Source organism: Mobula birostris, chromosome 10, assembly GCF_030028105.1.
Source record: "Mobula birostris isolate sMobBir1 chromosome 10, sMobBir1.hap1, whole genome shotgun sequence".
In the NCBI taxonomy this organism is placed as follows: domain Eukaryota; kingdom Metazoa; phylum Chordata; class Chondrichthyes; order Myliobatiformes; family Myliobatidae; genus Mobula; species Mobula birostris.
The window spans coordinates 85,010,403-85,033,326 of NC_092379.1; positions in this window are offsets into that span (position 1 = coordinate 85,010,403).

Below are 22,924 nucleotides of genomic sequence, written 5' to 3' on the forward strand. Positions count from 1 at the left end.
ATAGTATCCTTAACATCAGTATTGTGTTTCTTGTACCTTTGTCTTTCACAAAACCACATTGTTCTTTGCCTGTTTCAGTTTGCATCTTACTTTTAGCTCTTGTCATCAAAATTCTTAGAAGTAGCTTAGTGATATGACTCATTAAACTTATGGTCCTATGTAATTCATATTCTATTGCTCCAGGTTTCTTAGGAAGAGTGATAAATACTGATTTTTTTCATCTCTTCTGGTATTCTTCCAGTCTCATAAATGTCATTGATTAAATCAGTAAGCTTTTCAATCCCATAATCTTCAAGGGCAATAATTTGTACTGTTACTACTTCACCAGGACCTGCTGCCTTTCCTTTCTTCATCTTACTTATAGCATTGCGAACTTCAGATTTTAAAATACTTGAACCTTCAATGTTCTTCTTAATTTCTGGTTTTTCGCCTCGATCGTCTTCACAGAATTCCTGAATATACTCAGTATATCTATTCATGATCTCATCTTTTTCCATGATAATGGTACCATCCTTTGCTTTCAAACATCCAGCTGAAGAACAGAGGAGCTTTTTACCAGTAATGTTCTTGATTTGTTGATGTAACCTTTTTGGATCAGTAATAGGAATTCTTTCTAGTTACTCACATTCTTGGTTTAACCATTCTTCTTTGGATTTTTGACATAGGCTTTCAACTTTTTTTAATCTAAGGACTTACATTCTATAGGATTTGCTTTCATCAGGCTCCTTCCTTCCATTAGATTTTTGATTTCATCTGTCATCCATTTATTTCTTTCTGTATGATGCAGTGAAGGAAAAAATAAGCAAGCAAAGGCAATATGTAAGTTCAGCTGCAAGCTTCTCTTGATGTTACATGCAACAAAATCCAAAGAGGTTTATCTGAGAAAAATTGCCTTTGAACTCAAATTGAGTTATTTATTTTATTATTAATGGCTTTGATTGTCCTGGGTATGACTCTAAACTGCAACCGGTGATGAGGCTCTGATTGGGGACTTTCAGAGCTTTGGGGAAAGTGGAGTTACTCCTTAGTCATTCATTGCTCCCAGGGCCGCTCTGGCCCGGAGTGGTAGCTGAGATTCTAAAGCTTTGGTTTATAGCAGTGGTCCCCAACCAGCGGGCTGTGGACTAGTTCAGGGCCGCAAAGCACGTGCTACTGGGCTGCGAGGAAATGATATGATTTGGCGATATGAGAGGATATGAGTCAGCTACACTTTTCCTCATTCCCTGTCATGCCCACTGTTGAACTTGAACGCACGCAAGGTCATTACCCATGTGAGGTCATCAGTCGGTCATTAACCTACAACTACTGGATGAGTGAAAAACAAACATCGCTTGAGAATTTCTTTGGAAGAGGTGGTAGGGGACATAAAAGGCCTAACGATGATGATAACGCAGAGACAGCTGAGGCCGAGACTGCAAAAAAAAAGAAAGCTTCCTTCAAGAGAAAATACGATGAGTCGTACATAAAATATGGCTTTATTGTGACCGGTGACTTGCACGCTCCAAGCCCCCTGTGTGTGATATGTGGAGACAAGCTGTCTAGTGAGGCAACGAAGCCCTCAAAACTGCTTCGGCACCTTGAATCCAAGCACCCTGCACTTAAAGATATACCCATTGAGTTTTTTGAGCAGAAAAAACGTGAGCAAGCGGGACAGAAGTAAGTGCTGAGAGCCACCACCTCCACAAATGCTGCTGCTCTGAGAGCATGATACTTAGTGGCTAGCCGTATTGCTAAGGCTGAAAAGCCTTTCACTGTTGGTGAAGAATTGATTCTGTCTGCTGCCAAGAACATGTGCCGTGAACTGTTGGGAGAAGCTGCAGCTAACAAGATGGCACAGGTTTCTCTTTCAGCTACCACAGTTTCAAGAAGAATCGATGACACAGCAGAGGACATCGAAGCACAGCTGTTGGAACGGCTTAACGAGTCACCATGGTATGCTATCCAGGTCGACGAATCTACCGATGTAGACAACAAGGCAATACTGCTGGTTTATGTGCGATATATATTTCAGGACAATGTGCACGAGGATATGTTGTGTGTACTGCCGCTGCCAACTAACACAACTGAGGCAAAACTATTCAAGTCTTTGAATGACTACATGTTAGGCAAACTGGACTGGCCATTCTGTGTTGGAATATGCACAGACGGGGCTGCAGCAATGACTGGATGGCTGTCTGGTTTCACTACCTGAGTCAAAGAGGTTGCTCCTGAATGCTAGTCTCCACACTGTGTCATACACAGGGAAATGCTGGCTAGCCGAAAAATGTCACCTGATCTTAACAGTGTATTGAGTGACGTTGTTGAAGTTATCAATCACATGAAAGCAAAAGCCCTTAACTCACATCTGTTTGAGTAGCTTTGCAAAGAAATGGATGCAGAGAACAAATGCCTTCTCTTTCACACTGAAGTCAGGTGGCTATCAAGGGGGAGAGCCCTGGCCAGGGTTTTTGAGTTAAGAGAGCAGCTACAGAGATTTCTTTCAGGAAAAAAGTCACCACTGGCAGCATACTTCAGTGACAAGGAGTGGATAGCAAAACTCACTTATCTGTGTGACATCTTCAACCTGCTCAATGAACTCAATTGGTCACTTCAGGGGAGAATGACAACTGTTGGCAGATAAAGTGTCTGCTTTCAAAGCCAAACTGGAACTGTGGGGACGGCAAGTGGACAGGTGCATATTGACATGTTCCCAACATTAGCTGGGATTTTGGGAGAGACTGAGGCTGCACTGTCCTTCTCACGGCTGGTGCACGATCACCTAGCTTCACTGTCGACAGAATTCGAGCGTTACTTCCCAACCGCAAATGACCCAAGACGTGCAAAGGAATAGGTCCGTGACCCATTTGTGAATGTAACGCGTGAATCATCCATGTCAGTGCAGAAAGAAGATCAACTCCTCAAGCTTACAAATGACGGTGGGCTGAAAAGTACGTTTGAGATAACATCTCTGCCGGTATTCGGGATCAAAGTCAAGGCTGAATATCCTGAGATAGCCATGAAAGCACTGAAAACATTGCTTCCATTTCCAACATCATATCTCTACAACTTATAATTGACTTATCACTATATTCATGCGAGGAAAATATCAGCTGTGTGTTTAATATTAAATTCGTTAGCTAAACCCTTTTAGAAACAAAATAGAGTGTATTAGCCACCTATATTCCAGTCATGATTAACACCATCCCACCACCCCCCGTCGGCCGGACCGCAAGAATATTGTCAATATTAAACTGGTCCACGGTGCAAAAAAGGTTGGGTCCCCTGGTTTATAGTAATAAAGTGAATTTGATTTCTTGTGTTATCACCTGGACTTTTGCAGGTCCACAGGTGTCTTGGATGGTTTTTAAAGTAGGTATTCTTAATAACCTGATTATTCATCGTGCCTCTTTCATTTCTTTCCCCTAGTCCTAATTTTCCTATGGTATTTCCATCAGCACTTTGTCCTACTTTAGCATTTAGATCTCCCATGACAATAACCATATCTTGAGATTTGCATCCATTCTTTTCTTGTTCAAGCTCTTCATAGAATTTATCTATATCCTCAGTTGTTTCATCTGTTGTTGGTGCGATATGCCTGTATAATTGCTATATCAAATGTTTGTCCTCTGAATCTAACAAGGAGCACTCTTTCTGATATTGCCCAATGTCCTAAAACACTTTTTGTCATGTTTTCATCCATAAGAATTCCTACTCCATTAGTATGGGATGTTCCCCAAGAATAAATTAGTGTTTTATTTCTATACTGACATGTTCCAGCACCTGCCCAACGAGCTTCACTAATTCCCATGATGTTATTTTTGAGTCTTTCCATTTCATTTATCACATTGTCCAATTTTCCTGTTTGATATAGGGTTCTTACATTCCAAGTGGCAATAATTTTTTTTGTGTTACTTGAATTTTATGAGCAGTAGCTTAATGACGGTCGGGGATCCCCTGCTGCCCAGAATCAACCCTACCGAGCGAAGCATCTTCAGAATTGCCTTGAAGATCCTCTTGACACGGTTGTTGTGCGACACATTTTGTGAGTTTGACCATGGTTTTCTTCGCAAATAGATTCTTGGAAACCTAGTATCCAGCAATGGTAGTTTGCTATTGCCTTCCATTGGGTGAACTGAAGAAATCACCATTTCTTTTCCCAAATGTTCATCCGCCTGTACTATAGCCATTATCATTTGATGTTGTAGCTCATCTGCCTTCCCCATCATAACAACATACATCAAAGTTGCTGGTGAATGCAGCAGGCCAGGCAGCATCTCTAGGAAGAGGTACAGTCGACGTTTCGGGCCAAGGCCCTTCGTCAGGACCCGAAACGTCGACTGTACCTCTTCCTAGAGATGCTGCCTGGCCTGCTGTGTTCACCAGCAACTTTGATGTGTGCTGCTTGAATTTCCAGCATCTGCAGAATTCCTCGTGTTTACGTTCCCCAACATAAGTTCAGTTACTGAACCTGCCGGATCTGCCATCGGGCTTTGCTCATATCCTGAGCAGGAACCCTTGCAGGTGCTACCGTTCCGGGTCAGAGCGGCCCTGGGAGCAATGAATGACTAAAGGGTAACTCCACTTTCCCCAAAGCTCTGAAAGTCCCCAGTCAGAGCCTCATCACTGGTTGCAGTTTAGAGTCATACCCAGGACAATCAAAGCCATTAATAATAAAATAAATAACTCAATTTGAGTTCAAAGGCAATTTTTCTCAGATAAACCTCTTTGGATTTTGTTGCATGTAACGTCAAGAGAAGCTTGCAGCTGAACTTACATATTGCCTTTGCTTGCTTATTTTTTTTCCTTCACTGCATCATACAGAAAGAAAGCAGCTTTTCCATTGTGAATGGCGCAGTTGTTAATTTATTGATTACCCTTATCCAGTGTCTGATGGCATCAAGTTCAATTAGCGCTTTCCATTAATCTATAAAAGATTGAAATGGAAGATTGAATGTGGTTTGCAAAGTTGCTAGCTATTCTCCTAATTACTGGATTTGTTAATCACAGAGGAGCAGAGGACAGAACAGAAAAAAGATTTAGCTTGAAGATGAAGTAGCCAAAACTTCAAATTAGCACAAAGAATAACTTTACTGTTCCTAGGGTATTGACTTATGGAATGAGAGAAATCTATGCACAGGACATGTGGTCCTTTTTGACTCCTCTCACATTGAGCATGGTGTAATTGATAAATAACTGTTCTTCAGATTACATTTGGAACAAAAGAAATAACAGGGAAATTGGATTCATTGTGGATTATAATTACAAATAGTCAGTTCAGGCAGCGAAGGCAAACAGTTTGTCTGTCATGTTGGTCTGAGTTCTCCACACATTACCTTAATAATTTGACAGTACAGTCATTCATCATCTTTAGCTATAATGAATTGTTAATTGCTCCAGCAACTTTCTTTTGATCATAATATTACAATTATTGTGGTGGGACGCCTCAGTAAATTCCAAGGCAGAGCCAGAATGGAGGAGGTGGCTCACGGTAGCTACTTTAACTCTAAATGTTGTTTTGTTGGGTATGTCTGTTATTCCTTCAATTCACCACAATTAAATTCTGGTGTCTATATCCATATTAAATTTTTCAGTTTGAGGAAGGCAGTAAATTTTGCAATATTCCCAAGACTGAATTAACAATTATACAAGGTGCTGTTTTTTTCCCCATTGCTTATTTGTGAATTAACATTGTAGGATCATGTCAATGTTTAACTGCTATGGACACAGAATTCTGATTTTCTTTTATCCCTCATACTTGTTTGTTTCTTCTTATTTCCTGAAGTAGAACAAAAAATATACACCCTTTTGTACTTCTAATTTCTAATGCTAAATTGATTTAGAGCAGGAGTGCTGGAATGGGTAAATAAGGAAGCAAGTTTTCTCAGCTCCAATCTGAAATATGTGTTTATTATGGGTACCAAAACACAGTATATATGGGTCTTAAAGAGATTACAGTATGAATAACCCAATTTTTTGCATTAGCTTGATGAAAACTTCATAATTTTCATATGTTTATAAATTTGAAGAGATATTCAATTATGTCCAATGGGAAAATTGACAACATGGGAAAGGAACTGTTTACTGTTTACCTGTTCTGTGCTTTACTAAATGCATTTTGAATTATATTTTATTAACATATTTATAGTATGAAATTTTGGTTTATATGTTGTGTGTGATATATGTTGTGTGGGTTCACCGTGGTCCAGAGGAACATTGTTTTGTTTGGTTGCATATATGTACAGTCAGATGACAATGAACTTGAATTTGAAACTAATTCCATAACTTATGCATTCTTCATTTTAACTCTAAAAAGCTCAAAACAATTACTGTCCTTTGTAATTTCTGTTCCTGATGCCTGTGGTGTTTTTAAGCTTTATTTTTTTCATATAAATTTCACAAATAGAAATCATACCTGAGAATATAATGCTGTTCAGATCCACCATAAATATTCTCTCAACTACAACCATATTGGCCATTGTCCTAATGGTTTTGAATTTCTTGCATTTATCTTTGCCACTTGAAAATTAATTATAAACTGGAATATAACCTTTGCGATCAGAACATCTGAACATTGTTCATGCAATTACTTATGCTGTTCTTCAATACTTATGAAGGGTTACAAACATTTTAGAAGATCAGATAATATTTATTCCTCTCAGGGTAACAAATGTAATCAGGTCTATCTTGATTCATTTAATGCTTAAGATGCCATCAGAAAATAAGTACTGCAAAATCAAGCAGCATTCCTCAATGCAAATTCACATTTCTTATTAAAGTTTACTGGGAATGAAGTTCAATCCCTGTTAGAATGATGGACTGCTTTACATAAACTGAGCAATTTAACTATGAATATAGATGCCAGAATTTAATGGTAGTGAACCGAATATCTTACTGAAAGTAAGAGATGTGTGTAAGCTTAATATGCCATGCAAAAGATGTTGGTTTGGAGGTACAGTTAATTTACCTCTCCATTTTTGTCCATATTTGTGTCATGTGCTCCTCAGTCATTGTTGTCCCTGTTCCCATCAGTGATTGGGGAAGGTCATCTGAGTGACTTCTCCTCCCATCAAAGATTCAGGAAGTTAATCTCAGTGACCCATTAAATTATCAGTAATTTAATAACAAACTTTGCAGCATAAGGACTTCCCCCTGTGTTTTTGACCTTTATTAGAGAAACCATATACTTTTATTTTCAACTGAATATGGACCTGCTTAACTCAGTTTGGGAAGGAACAGATGTATCAGTCCAGAAAAAGTAATAGGCTGTGCTAACAATCACAGATTGGTTTATCTTGACTTCAGACATAACTTCAATGCTGCACCCAACAGGTTTTTATTAAGATCTCTGTTTATTCCATTCATATTATCTCCAACCCTTCAACACAATGTGCGCACAATTCTTTACTGCATATTGTGAAGGCTGACATAAACAATAGGTAAATATCAAGAAGTATTACCATTATTTCACTCCCAGTTAGTCAGAATGGTAAACTAATGATCAGTGTAAATATTAATTAATTAATTTGGGACAAATTAATAGCACACCAAGTGAATTGGCAATAAAGACAAAATGCCTTTCTTCTGTCATATAAAAGAAGCTGCCTGCTTTGCAGTGAGTTCATTAAAGTACTCTTGTTTAACAAAGATAGCCATCATGATATAATAATATAAATAATACAGAAGAGTCAGAGAAGTGGGAATGAATCACTGTTGACCTATGCCTATTAGCATTCAATGGAGCATAATTTATTCCGGCAGGATACGTTTAGTTTTTAAATTATTTTCTGTTGCAAGCTACTTAAATGCAAACTGATCACATCACAGGGAAGAGAACAGACCATCTTGGGCCTGAAACAACATGGAAAATTTCTGTATATTTCATAAAAGATCAAATCAGCTGTAGAGTGACAGAGAAATAAATGTATGAATTTAATACTAAATCAGGATCAAAAAGAGAAATAAAGTGAAAATGTTGAATTCAGGTTAAGTGATTAAAAATCAATTTTCAGTTCTCTAAAATAACAATCTGAAAGAATAAGACTATCTTTCTCAGGAATAATTATAAGCCAGAGATTGGTAGAGATAAGAATATCTTTCATAAATTAATGTATGTTTAGGTTAAAATAACAAAGGAATTTTCAGAAAATGTGCAGTTATTTTACAATATTCAGTGTATTTCAGAGGGAAAACAGGCTGTTATGTTATTTTTCCAAAACAAGCAGTGAAAGGCACAGTTAGAAGTGCAAATTTTGGATGTTTTGAGTTTTCCACTTTCCATTTTCCAGGTTTTCATTGTTTTGGATTTTCCACTTTCATGAAACTGCTTTCTCACTGAGAGTAAATATTGACTCGTGCAATCAAGACTTTATTATCAAGACGTTATTATTTCCAATAATGCATTCTTAGTTTGGATTGCAGTTTAAAGACTTTGCAAAGGGACAGCATTGTTTAAGTATCTGTGCAAAATGAAGGCATTTAAAAACTCATCATTATTTTCAGTGCATCTATATTTTTGTAAATTGTGCTCAGTTTCTTCAAATCAGTGACCTTTAGTTTCAAGCTGTCATCCCTACAGCTAAATTTCATAATGTCTGTTAAAGCTTGAAAATGTTTTATTTTTGATAAAACCCTGGCCAATCATCAAATACAATATTAGTTTCTCAGCTCTGATTCCATGAAATGCTGTGGTTAATTTCAGTAGTTTTGTGAATTTAATATTACTGAGAAAACAAGCAAAAAAAAATCTTGCCATCTGTAGCAATGTTACCACTCATTTATTATTCATTACAGAACAGTTAATGTTGCTGTAACCTACTGACAGATTAATTATCACAAACACATAATTTCCCACTAAAACAGAGCTGCAATATGCTATCATTTACTGCCCAATGCAGCATTAAAAACCAATTATACAGGAACAGAGTCCAATAAATAGATCAAATCAGTGTCTATCAAAAATCAGTGAGAATTCTGTGGCTGGATCTTGTGGGCAGTGAAGATCAAAATAATTATTTCATTTAAGCTTCCCCATTGAAAACCTGCTGGTTTTTATGTTTGTTTTGAAGTAGTTAGTGTAACAAAACAGCATCCCCACCTCTCAACACAATCTGGGATTTGTGTGAATAGGCCATGCAATTATTCTCTGTCTGCTTAATGGATGATCAAACAGGATTCTGCATTGCAAAGTTAGAACTATTAAGTGCAAATTAGTATCACTAATTTGATGCAAGGTAAAATAAAGGGAAAGCCTGCATTGGTGTGTCAACCATGAGTGTTGCATCCTAGCAGTCTAGATACACAAGCCAAGGCAGTACAATATGGAAAGCAAATTGTTGCCCATGTAGCAAACTCCCCTCTCCACATATCTGATAAACCCAAAGGAACGGCAGAGACGATACAGTTTGGCACCAGCAGTATCACAGGAGTTGCATTGAACTCAATGTAAGACTGTCGTGGGTTCTGCAGCTCTGGATTTTCCCCTTGGGGTTTATGCCCGAAGCCTTCCCTAAGGGAGGGTATTGCTGCAAGGCAGCAGAAGTTCGAGATCAGAGTTTTCCTTCTCGTAGATGAATTGCTGGTTGTAAGCTGCCAGTACCTGCTTTTGCCCTTCTCCTGTCAGTAGAGATGGTTCTGCTGGGCTTAGTAGCTAAGCCACACATGAAGGCTAAGAGCTGGACTTGGTTTGTCAGAGTCTATTTGAGATGCATGTCATTGGGAGTATTTAATAGGCAGTGGGAGCTTATCCCCACTACCACACCCAGCTATAACAACCTTATGGAACCAAAGGGAAGGAACACAATTAATTTAAGAAAGTGGTAAGAGAATCAATAAAGGGGAAAGACAATTTTTAATTATTAGATATTAAATTACCTCTGCAATTGAAGATATAAGAGTAAATCTGAATCAGGTTTAATATTACTGGCATATGTTATGAAATTTGTTGACTTGTGGCAGCGGTACATGGCAATGCATAATAATAAAAACTATAAATGACAATAAGTATATATAAAAAATAAAATTAAACAAAATGAGTAGAGCAAACAGTGAGGAAAAATACTTCAGTAGTGTTCATGGGTTCATTGTTAATTGTCTGATGGCACGGGAGAGAAGCTGTTCCTGAAGTGTTGAGTGTTTGTCTTTAGGCTTCTGTACCTCCTCCCTAATAGTAGCAATGAGAAGAGTTCATGTCCTGGGTGATGGGGTCCTTGATAATGGATGCCACCTTTTTGAAGCTTTGTCATTTGAGGGCATCTTGGATGCTGGGGAAGCCCATGATGGAGCTGGCAGAATTTAAACTTTCTGCATCTTTTTCCACTCCTGCACAGTGGGCCCTCAATACCAAATGGTGAAGCATCCACTTAAAATGCTCTCCACGGCAAATCTGTAAACATTTCTGAGTGTCTTTGGTGACATGCCAATTCTCCTCAAACTCCTAATGAAATATAGCCACATTTGTGCCTTCTTTACAATTGCATCAACATGTTGGCCCAGGATGGATCCTCAGACGCTGACAGCCAGCAACATGAAACTGCTCACCTTTTTCACCTCTGATCCCTTGATGAGGACTGAGAGAGTGTTCTCTCAACTTCCCTTTCCTGAAATCCACAATCAATACCTTAGTCTTAGTGACACTGAGTACAAGATTGCTGCTGCAACACTACTCATCCAGCTGATCTATCTGTACGCATCCTTATCACCATCTGAAATTCAGCCAACGATCGTTGTATCATCGACAAATTTAACAATGGAATTGAAGCTGCGCCTAGCCACACAAACATGTGAGCAGAGTGAGTAGGTCAGCGTGCTAGGTATGCAAATTTGAAGTGCACCACTTTTGATGGTCAGTGAGGAGGAGACGTTACTTTTGATCCACACAGACTATGTCCTCCCAGTAAGTAATTTGAGAATCCAATTGCAAACAGCGGTCCAGACTTTGGAGTTTGTTGGTTAGAACTAAGAGTATGATGGTGTTTAATGCTGGGCTGTAATCAATAATCATCAGAAACATCAGCTTGATATAGTTATTGCTATTGTCCAGGTTATCCACGACCAAGTAGAGAGCCAGTGAGATTGCATCTATTGTAACAATAGGCAAATTGCAGTAGGTCCAGATCTTTGCTTAGGAAGGAGATGATCCTAACCATAATCAACCTATTAAAGCACTTCTTTGCAGTAGATGTGAGTGCCATTGGGTGATAGATGTTGAGGCAGCTCCTCCTGCTCTTCTTGGGCACTAGTATGATTGTTGCCCTTTTGAAGCAGGTGGAAACCTTCAACTGCAGCAGAGAGAGATTGATGTTGTCCTTAAACACTCCTATCAGTTGGTGGCCTCTGGTTTCCAGAGCCTCACAAGGTAGACCATCAGGGCCTGATTTCTAGAGTTCATTCTCTTGAAAGATGTTCTGACTTCAGCCTCCGAGACAGAGATCACATAGTCAGCAAATGCCGCAGGCATTCGTACAGGTGTAGTCTTATTCTCCCTTTCAAAACGTGCAAAAAAGGTGTTCATCTCATCTGAGAGTGAAGCATCACAGACATTCATGATATTAGATTTTGATTTGCAGGAAGTGATGGCCTGCAAACTTTGTCAGAGCTGACATGCATCTCATCCTATCTCTAACGTCAATCAGAATTGTTTTTTTAATAGCCTTCCATAGATTGTATCTGGACTTCTTGTATAGTTCTGGATCACCAGTCTAGAAGGCTACAGACTACAATTCTTCTGGTTCATCCATGGCTTTTGGTTTGGGTACGTCCAGTATGTTCTCAAAGATGCACAATCATCCAAGCAGGTCTTGTTGAAGTCAGTGACAATTGTGCCTTATTCATTCTGATTCAAAGAAGAATCACTGTATATTGCCCAGTCCACCAACTCAAAGCAATCCTGTAAGCACTCTCTGCCTCCCTTGTCCATATCTTCTAGGTCATCACCACTGATGATGCAGTCTTTAGTCACTGCCTTTCCACTGGAAGTAGACATGCAGCCAGATGGTTAGGCTTTCATAAGTGTAGGCATACGCTGGCATGGTAAACATTCTTAATGGTCGTAAAACAATGGTCAAGTGTGTTGGCTACTCTGGTTCCACAGATGATGTGTTGGTGGTAGTTTTTCCAGAGACTTTTTCAAGCTGGCCTAGTTGAAAGCTTCTGTTGTGATAGTGAAGGCATCATCCCAGCTGATTACATTGTTCAGCTCCTTCAGTGGCTGCCCTGACATTGACCTGAGGAGGAATGCACACTGCTGCCAGAAGGATGGTGGAAAACTCTCTCGGCAGATAAAATGGATGACATATGAACACTAGATGCTTCAGATCAGGTGAGCAGGACTGAGACAGAACTGTTATGTCTGTATGTCATTATATGTTAATCAAAAAGCATACTCCACCTCAAATGACTTTAAAAGGCACAGCTGTCCTGACTTTGCAGATGATCATGAAGCCATCAAGTTACAGCACTGCATCCAAAATGGTGGGGGATAGCCATGGTTTTATGAAGCAATGTAATGAGGTAGTCAAAGTGCAGTAGGTAAATCACTCTTTGAAGCTCACGTTAATGGTCTTCAACCAGTCAAGGTGCTTAGAGCATAATATGAACACAGGAATGGTAAGCACATTATTTGACAGTGAAGCCATAATGTACAATTAGTTTGTAAAATGTTAAGTGACAACATTGATTGATTGTAATGGGCTGAGATGATCATACCCAAAAGACCCAAACCAATTTGAGTGTTCAGGAGATGTGGTAATAACTGTACAACCACAAAAAAGTAACTTATGCCTGAGTTATTATCATTAAATAGGAAGCACAAATAAACCACACAAAATACGACGTAGTAAGTTACAAAGTTTTCCTCAAAGGTTTCAGGGATCACGATTCTTAGTCTTCACTTAATTGTTGCTGTCATCGAGGAAACTTGATTGTCACTATTGTCAGGGGAGCTTTGAATCCCAACTCATGAAATCACCCTGGATCAGTCCCAGGCACTGATGATTGTGATTCCTTAGTCTAGATGGAGTCCCAAGAACTCAGAGAAAGGTGCTTCAATCAATAGGGGTTCAATCCACAACCATTTGGTCATTTGTTCTCATGCCATTAACTCAACATGGTTTCTTTCATTCACACAACTGGTGTTCATTGACAGGTATCCTCATGCCACTTGGGCCCTGAGTCCCAGGAAGACTCCAGTCACAATCAGCAAACATGAAACAATAACAATCCCACAGTGTTTAACTTATACAGACACCTTAGCACCTTGCATGTTGTGAGCTCACAAAGAGTTAAAGCGTCACTTGGAGCTGTTCAGACATTCATCCAATTTGTTACAAAACTTTGCACCACAGCACAATAATATGTTGTAATTATAGTCTGCATCTATAGACTGCCACAGGCTACAAAGGATTGGGTGAAAACCTAAAAGACTATAAAAACAATGGATAGTAAAGAGCCAATTTCATTGGCTATATTACCACCAAGATTGTGTTCTGCTGTAGACTATTAGAAGCCAATCAATTTATTTTTCTCAGTAAGCAAGAAGAAAAACATTTGTGATAGGTATTTGGATTTTCTAAAGGCAATAGATGAAGTTTCACACTAGTAGATAACAGGATAGGTGGCAAAGCTCGGTCGATAGAAGGTTGTTTGAAAAGCAGCATACAGAAATTTGCAGGCACGAATGTAACCTTTTTGAGCTGTAAAACCATGATGAGTGGAGAACCTTGTATCACGTCAAGAGACTTCCATCATGTCACTCATGGTGAATCAATACAAAACATACAGTACAGTCTGTTAAAACAGAATGTTTATGCACTGGAGGTAATAGCAACAGGGCTCATCATCTACCATGATTCAACTTTCTTGTGACTGTTTCTGGTGTTCTGGGGATTAAATCACTCACTAAAGTAGATACAAGTGATCTCAATTGTATCCACAATCATTTCCTTATCTACCTAATTTGTCTGGATTCCCTTAATTTAAAATTAATGGCATATAACGAGAAATCATACAAGATAAAATATTTATCAAGTACTTAGCAATCTTCATACTGAGAATACCAGAAATGCTCTGGAGGTCAGTAACATTTGTAGGAAGAGAGTCCAGTGTGGAACTCAAGCAGATGGCTTGTCATCAGCATTGGAAAAATGTAACGATGTAACAAATTTTACACAAGTAGAAAGAGAAGAGGAGCCGGGAGCTGAGAAGAAAACAAAACGTCTATTTTAGGCAGAAAGTTAGAGGGGTTTAAATAATGAAAGGTCTGAAATGGGGCATGCATAAGATGCAAAGAAGCAAAATATGGCTTTGCACTTCCTATAAATCAGCGATTCACAAACTTTTTTGGATTACCACTCCCTTAGCTCCCAAATCCCGACTCCCCCGCTCTCTTTCCTGCCGTTATATAAAAGCTATGAAGAATTTTGATTTATGATGCACAGTGGAACAAAATAGGAACTGCAAATGCAAAGTAGTGACAAATAATGCAAAAAATGTTCTATTTAAAGCTACAAATAAAATTATTTCTTTAATTACTGTAAAACAGTTTTCATCAACAATTTTAGAGCATACAGATATATTCGTAGTCTAACTATTCACTACTTTATTATTTTTTTACCTTTCAATGAGATGGTTGGGCTTTGTGCAGTGATATCAGCTCTACAGCATTAGGCTGAATGTCACTCAGAAGGACTCCCAGATCCCCATGTTCAGTAATTTGCAGTCTGTCTTGTTGCTTTGAAAAAGGTTGGGCGACTGCATTGAAACTGCGCTCTACTAATGTTGTTAAGGCAATAAAGAGCGTCTTAACCTTTTTCCATAGTGCAGAATAGCACGCAAAGATTTATTTCTGCATCCAAAGTCTTGATATGATTTTTGAACCATGGCTTCAGCTTAAAGTCATTTTGTAGCCAGATCAGTTCTTTCTCCATCCTTACATCATTCCTCATTACAACTGTTCCGGAATCGACTTACTACCCAATCTGGAATTTTGATCAAGAGAATATCCTGAAATCTATTTGACATGGTTTGTGCTCCACACCCAGGTGGGCACAGTGTACTTGTAGATCATTATCTGATATTCTTTCTTTCTGTTCCAAATCTGAGAAGCTCAGAAACTGCAAAAGGCCAATGTTGCACTTAAACAGGGTAAGCTCAGATAGAAATGTGGTGACAACTGATTTGAATTTGATAAGATTCAAATACTTTCTTTGCAATTGAAAATTATTTTCATTAAACTTCGTAAATAATTTTTACAAATAAGCAATGTCACGCCCAAAATTCTTGAGTTGATTACTGAATGAAGCATTCGAGTCCTCAAAGAATGTCATAATAGTTTTGAAAAATGCATAAAAGCATCTCAGGCAGTTGCATTTTGAGAGCCATCTGACTATTGTGTGCAACAGCAAGCTTTCATAAGACCATAAGACAAAGGAGCAGAATTAGGCCATTCGGTTGATCAAGGCTTCATCGTGGCAGATCCATTTCCTTCTCAACTCCATTCTCCTGTCTTCTCCCCATAATATTTCACATCCTAACTTATTAAGAACCTATCAACTTCTGCCTTAAATACACCCAATGGCCTGCTTCCACAGTCACCTGTAGCAATGAATTCCACAGACTCACCACGATCAGGCAAAAGTAATACCTTCTCATCTCCATTCTAAAAGAATGCCCCTCTGAGGCCATGTCCTCTGATCCTAAATTCCACCACCATAGGAAACATCCTCACCAAACGCACTCTATATTGGCCATTCAAAACTCTGTAGGTTCAATGAGATTCCCCCTCATTCTTCTAAATTCCAGCGAGTAAAGGCCCAGAGCCATCAATCACTCCTCATACGATAAGCCTTTAATTCCTGGAATCATTCTTGTGAACTTCCTCCAGACCCTCACCAATGTGAGCACATTCTTTCTGAAATAACGGGCCCAATACTGCTCACAATACAACAAGTGAAACTTTATAAAGCCTCAGTATTACATCCTTGCTTTGAAATTATTGGCCTCTTAAAATGAATGCTAACATTGCATTTTCCTTGCTCACTACCATCTCAACTTGCAAATTAACTTTTAAGGAATCCTGCATGAGTACTCCCAAGTCCCTTTGCACCTCAGATTTTTAAATTTACTCCCCATTTAGAAAATAGTCAATGCTTTTATTCTTTCTATCAAAGTGCATGACCATTTCTGAACATTTTCACAAAGTTAGTCGCCTGCTTTAAGTCCAATCTCAAGTGCTCTGATCAATAAAGGGGAAAGTTATGACATTCAGCCAAGATCTGACTCTCTGTCTGAAGATACATAAAGTGGGGCCGTGGGTTAGAGAAATGCAGTCAAGTCTATTCCAAATTTTACTCCATTGGATGTCATACCCTAATTCACAGGAATGGTATCACTGTATGATTAGCATATGTGAAGCGTTCTAACTAATGCTGTACTACAGTAGTGAATGTAAATGTTGTGTGGGCCATGCCTAGAAATAACACAATTTCGTCAATCCAGATTTTTCATGATATGCCAAATACAGAAATGTCATAATCCTTTTTAGCAACTACTGTATAATGCACTAAGCAAATGGAGAGTTAGCAAGAGAGAAGGCCATTACATGATCACTGTATTCATTTGTGGGGGAATGAGGATCAATTGCTTATAACAAGTAATTCATTTCTTGAATTAAGTCTGTAATCCCTCAACTGTCACTATTCCTACCGAGCGCTCCCCCACTTGCCCCTCTATCTTTGTCACTCCCACTGCCCCCCAGAGGACGATCATGCCTACTTTGGGAACCACTGCTCTAAATATACCTAGGCTGGGATCCTGCACCAGCAGCAGAAGGATTCAACAGTGCCGACACCGCAGAGTGACATTTTACTCCATTAAATTGCAGACTTCGAGATTGACAACATCTATAAACAAAGTGAACAAAAATGTTTCTCTTTTTACTGTTTCTCCTGATTAGTCAGAGTTAGTTTCTTCTTGCTGCGAATTCAGCATTGGCTGTTTTCACAATTCCTTCACATTTTCACACTGACGGTTTTTGAACCATTTGCTTTGCATTTCATTCATCTTCCTCCAGCTCTTCATTTCTGATTTGCCTCAACTACATCAGCAATATGTAGCAGCAGTGATACTATTGAGGAAACATGACAACAGAAGGAAAGTGTGAAATAAAGCATGTTCTCAACAGTTTTGCAATAAATTAAGAAGTTGCTCATTTGAGTCAAGATAATGAAATTAAAATCTATTGAAGATAGTAATCAATAATGAAGAACACTTGGATTCTGAGGCTTTCAATCTTTCAGTAACTGGATGGAAAATTCAACTCATTGTTGCTAAGAACGGGGCGAACCCAAATGCAGGACACTGGCACGGAGATTCAGTTAGGATGCAGACGAGGGTGTGAGAGTGGCTGGAGCTGAATGGCAAACAGGAGGGTGAACAGGAAAGCAGGAGGCAGGCAGAACTTATCTTGACACGGAGCGTAGAAAGGCAAGCAGTAGACAATACTTTTTTTGACATGGAGAGACAGAGTTACACAGGTAATCCTCAGTACTGAAGTAAAACTTAAAATCCTTATCTCGACACAGAGAGACAGAGTTACCAAGGTAAACTGGTACTGAAGTAAACTGGTACCCAGGTACTGAAGTAAAACTTAGAATGCACAATCCTAAGGGGCCGGGAACGTTAATTACCACACTGGCTAAACAATGATCTGGCAATGAGTGGATGCAAAGCCGGGGTTTTTATGCTGCAGGTCTTGATGAGAACCTGGTGTGCTGCCATCAAAGATGAAAATGGGGAATTAACAGTCGGGGCAGAGACACAATCAAAGGGAATTAGGAGAAAATGGGGAATTAACGGTCGGGACCGTGACACTCATATAACTTGTATTGAAAATAAACAAGCCCAGAAAAAGTCAGTGATCCAAGCAGCATCTGCGGAAAGAAAAATGGTTATCAATTCACGTCAATTTCTAGCATTTGCAGTTCTTTGATTTTCAAATAAGTTGTTGTAGTACAAAGGTGAGATTTATAAGACCAATGGATGCAGGAGCAGAATTAAGCTATTTGCCCCATCAAGTCTGCTCTGCCATTTCTCAGCACCAATATCCTGCCTTCCCGCTGTAGCCCTTCATGCTCTGACCAATCAAGGATCTATCAACCTCTGCCTGAAATATACGTTAAGGCTACGTCCACACTACGCCAGATAATTTTGAAAACGCTGGTTTCGAGTAAAAATGACAGGAGTCCACACTAAGCGTTTTTCAAAATACCTCCATCCACATTAGACGGATATTTGGGCGAATCTCCTCCTATTGGGCATGCGTAGCACACACAGAAAACAAGCAAAGAGGAAATGGTATGCTTGGTGCATGTTTGTCCAGTTACAGACTAGAAAAACTAAAGGAATTGCTGTTGGCTCTCGTGCAGGAGGACTTAAGACTAAAAAAAAATACTGGAGCGTATGGAGGCAACCAACAGGGAGTTCATGGACAGTATGACCCAGCTGATGACGAAAATTGAAAAACTGACTAACTCTGTTGCATTAATAAAGCACCTTGTTAAATGTATAAAACATGACTGCATCAGTGTTATCTAGTATTTCAATACAATCTTACATTAGGCTGTTACACATCTATTGTCAGAGAAGTACTTGCATAAATAGGTAAACCACCTTGGTTCTTGGTTCTTGATCCTTTCTCCTCCAAAATATTTTGCATGGAATTTAAACAGGAGGTGGCAGTGGGTGTTTTCTATCCTTACCTTCATACAAGCAAGGACAGAAAACAGGGCCAAGTGAGTATACTTATTTATTCAGTAAGCTATGGGTCAAAGTAATTGGTGAGTATATTTCTAACTCTTCTGGTATCAGTCTCGTTGCCGTCTGTTCTGAAGTTGTTAGGTTCTGCGAAGCGCAGAATCAAATATCACTGTGATAATTGTACGTTCTAAACAATAAAGTTGTAATAATAATAAGGATAAGAATAATAAGAAGAAAATAATGAAATGCCGAGCTGCTGCCATTTGTTCCGGTATGTCATGACAGCGGTTTTAAAAAGCTCTGGTCACCCCGTACACACTGCAACGGATATTAGGTGTTTTTGGATTTATTCACTCTGGAGATAGTTTCTGAAAATCTCCATTTTCAGGGGCTAAAAATGCCGGTTCAGTGTGGACGGAGGGTCAAAATGAAGAGAAAAAGCTTTGTTTCCAAAATTATCAGATGTAGAGTGGACGTAGCCTAAGACTTATCCTGTACAATTGCCTGTGGCAATGAATTACACAGATCCACTACTCTCTGACTAAGGAAATTCTTCCTCATCTCCATTTTAAAAGGATGCCCCTCTATTTGAGGTTGTGTCCTCTGGTCTTAGACACTCCCACCTTAGGAAACATCCTCTTCACATCCACTCCATCAGGCCTTTCACCATTCAAACAACAGGAATTCTGCAGATGCTGGAAATTCAATAGGTTTCAATTAGGTCACCACATATTTGAATTGAGCGAATACAGGGCCAGAGCCATCAAACACTCTTCATCTGACAAGCCATTTAATCCTGGAACCATTCTTGTGAAATTCCTTTGAACCCTCACCAGTTTCACAACATCCTTTCAAAGATAAGAGGCCCAAAACTGCTCATAATATTCCAAGTGAGCCTTCACTAGTGTTTTATAAAGTTTCAACATTACATCCTTGCTTTTCTAGTCTAGTCTTCTTGAAATTAATGCTTTGGTTCTGTCTTCACTAAGGAGGACATAAATAATCTTCCGGAAATAGTAGGGGACAGAGGGTCCAGTGAGATGGAGGAACTGAGGGAAATACATGTTAGTAGGGAAATGGTGTTAGGTAAATTGAAGGGATTAAGGGCAGATAAATCCCAAGGGCCAGATGGTCTGCATCCCAGAGTGCTTAAGGAAGTAGCCCAAGAAATAGTGGATGCATTAGTGATAATTTTTCAAAACTCTTTATATTCTGGACTAGTTCCTGAGGATTGGAGGGTGGCTAATGTAACCCCACTTTTTAAAAAAAGGAGGGAGAGAGAAACCGGGGAATTATAGACCGGTAAGCCTGACATTGGTGGTGGGGAAAATGCTAGAGTCAGTTATCAAAGATGTGATAACAGCACATTTGGAAAGCGGTGAAATCATCGGACAAAGTCAGCATAGATTTGTGAAAGGAAAACCATGTCTGACGAATCTCATAGAATTTTTTGAGGATGCAACTAGTAGTGTGGATAGGGGAGAACCAGTGGATGTGGTGTATTTGGATTTTCAAAAGGCTTTTGACAAGGTCCCACACAGGAGATTAGTGTGCAAACTTAAAGCACACGGTATTGGGGGTAAGGTATTGATGTGGACGGAGAATTGGTTAGCAGACAGGAAGCAAAGAGTGGTAATAAACGGGACCTTTTCAGAATGGCAGGCGGTGACTAGTGGGGTACCGCAAGGCTCAGTGCTGGGACCCCAGTTGTTTACAATATATATTAATGACTTGGATGAGGAAATTAAATGCAGCATCTCCAAACTTGTGGATGACATGAAGCTGGGCGGCAGTGTTAGCTGTGAGGAGGATGCTAAGAGGATGCAGGGTGACTTGGATAGGTTAGGTGAGTGGGCAAATTCATGGCAGATGCAATTTAATGTGGATAAATGTGAGGTTATCCACTTTGGTGGCAAAAACAGGAAAACAGATTATTACCTGAATGGTGGCCGATTAGGAAAAGGGGAGGTGCAATGAGACCTGGGTGTCATTATACACCAGTCATTGAAAGTGGACATGCAGGTACAGTAGGCAGTGAAAAAGGCGAATGGTATGTTGGCATTCATAGCAAGAGGATTCAAGTACAGGAGCAGGGAGGTACTACTGCAGTTGTATAAGGCCTTGGTGAGACCACACCTAGAGTATTGTGTGCCGTTTTGGTCCCCTAATCTGAGGAAAGACTTCCTTGCCATAGAGGGAGTACAAAGAAGGTTCACCAGATTGATTCCTGGGATGGCAGGACTTTCATATGATGAAAGACTGGATCAACTAGGCTTATGCTCATTGGAATTTAGAAGATTGAGGGGGGATCTTATTGAAATGTATAAAATCCTAAAGGGATTGGACAGGCTAGATGCAGGAAGATTGTTCCCGATGCTGGGGAAGTCCAGAACGAAGGATCACAGTTTGAGGATAAAGGGGAAGCCTTTTGGGACCGAGATTAGGAAAAACTTCTTCACACAGAGAGTGGTGAATCTGTGGAATTCTCTGCCACAGGAAACAGTTGAGGCCAGTTCATTGGCTATATTTAAGGAGGAGTTAGATTTGGCCCTTGTGGCTAAAGGGATCAGGGGGTATGGAGGGAAGGCTGGGGCGGGGTTCTGAGTTGGATGATCAGCCATGATCATCCTGAATGGCGGTGCAGGCTCGAAGGGCCGAATGGCCTACTCCTGCACCTATTTTCTATGTTTCTATGCTAACATCACATTTGCCTTTCTCACCACAGACTCAACCTACAAATTAACCTTTTGAGTGTCCTGCAGAAGCAATCCCAAATCTCTTTCACCCCCAGATTTTTGTAGTTTCTCTGCAATTAGAAAATAGACAAGACTTTCATTTCATCTACCGACATGCATAACCATGCACTTCCCGATATGGTGCTCCATCTGCCACTTCTTTGCCCATTCTCTCCCCATTCTCTTAATCTGTTGAAGTCCTTCTGTAGCCTGTCCATTCCTCAAAATTACCTGTCCTTCCACCTATCTTCATAATGTCTGCACCTTTGCTACAAAGCTATCAATTTCATCATCTGAATCATTGACATATCACGTAAAAAATTCGGTCCCAACATAGACACCTGTGGAACACCACTAGTCACCGGCAGCCAACCAGAAAAGGCTCCCTTTATTCCCACTCTTTGCCTCCTGCCAATCAGTCATTGCTTTATCCATGCTAGAATCTTTCCTGTAATACTATGGACTTGTAGCTTGTTAAGCAGCCTCATGTGTGGCACCTTGTCAAAGGCCTTCTGAAAATACAAGTACACAACTTCAACCAATTCTCCTTTGTCTATCCTGCTTGTTCTTTCTTCAAAGAATTTTAAGATTTGTCAGGCAAGATTTCCCTTGAGGAAACCATGCTGACTATGGCCTATTTTATCTTGTGCCTCCAAGTACCCCGAAACTACATCCTTAACAATTGACTCCAACATTTTCCCAATCACTGAGGACAGACTAACTGGCCTATAATCTCACTTCAGTCACACCTTTCAAAGCCTTGAAGTGCAGACTATCTGGTCCTGGTGACTTATCTACCTTCTTATCTTTTTGTTTCCCAAGAATCTTCTTTCCAGTAATGGTAACTTCACAAACTTCATGACCCCTAACACCTGGAACTTCCACCATACTGATAGTGTCCTCCACAGTGAAGACTGATTCAAAATACTTATTCAGTTTGTCCACCATTTCCTTGTCCCCCATTACTACCACACTAGCATCATTTTCCAGCGTTCCAATATCCACTCTTGCCTCTCTTTTATGTATCTGAAGAAATTTTTGGTATCCTCCTTAATATTATAGGGTAGCTTACTTTCATATTCCATCTTTACCTTATTAAAGACGTTTTAGTTGTCTTTTATTGGTATTTAAAAGCTTCCCAATCCTCTAATTTCCGACTAATTGTTGCTCTGTTATATGCATTCCCTTCGATTTTTATGTTGGATTTGACTCCCCTTGTTAGCCATGGTTGTGACATCTTACCTTTGGAATATTTCTTCCTCTTTGGGATGAATATATCCTGTGCTTTCAGGATAGCTTCCAGAAATTTCAGCCATTGCTGCTCTGCTGTCATCCTTGCCAGTGATCTTATCCAATCAATTTTGGCCAATTCCTCTCTCATGCCTCTGTAATTTCCTTTACTCCGCTATAATTATTGATACACATGTCTTTAGCTCTGAACCTATAGTCACTAATTTGAG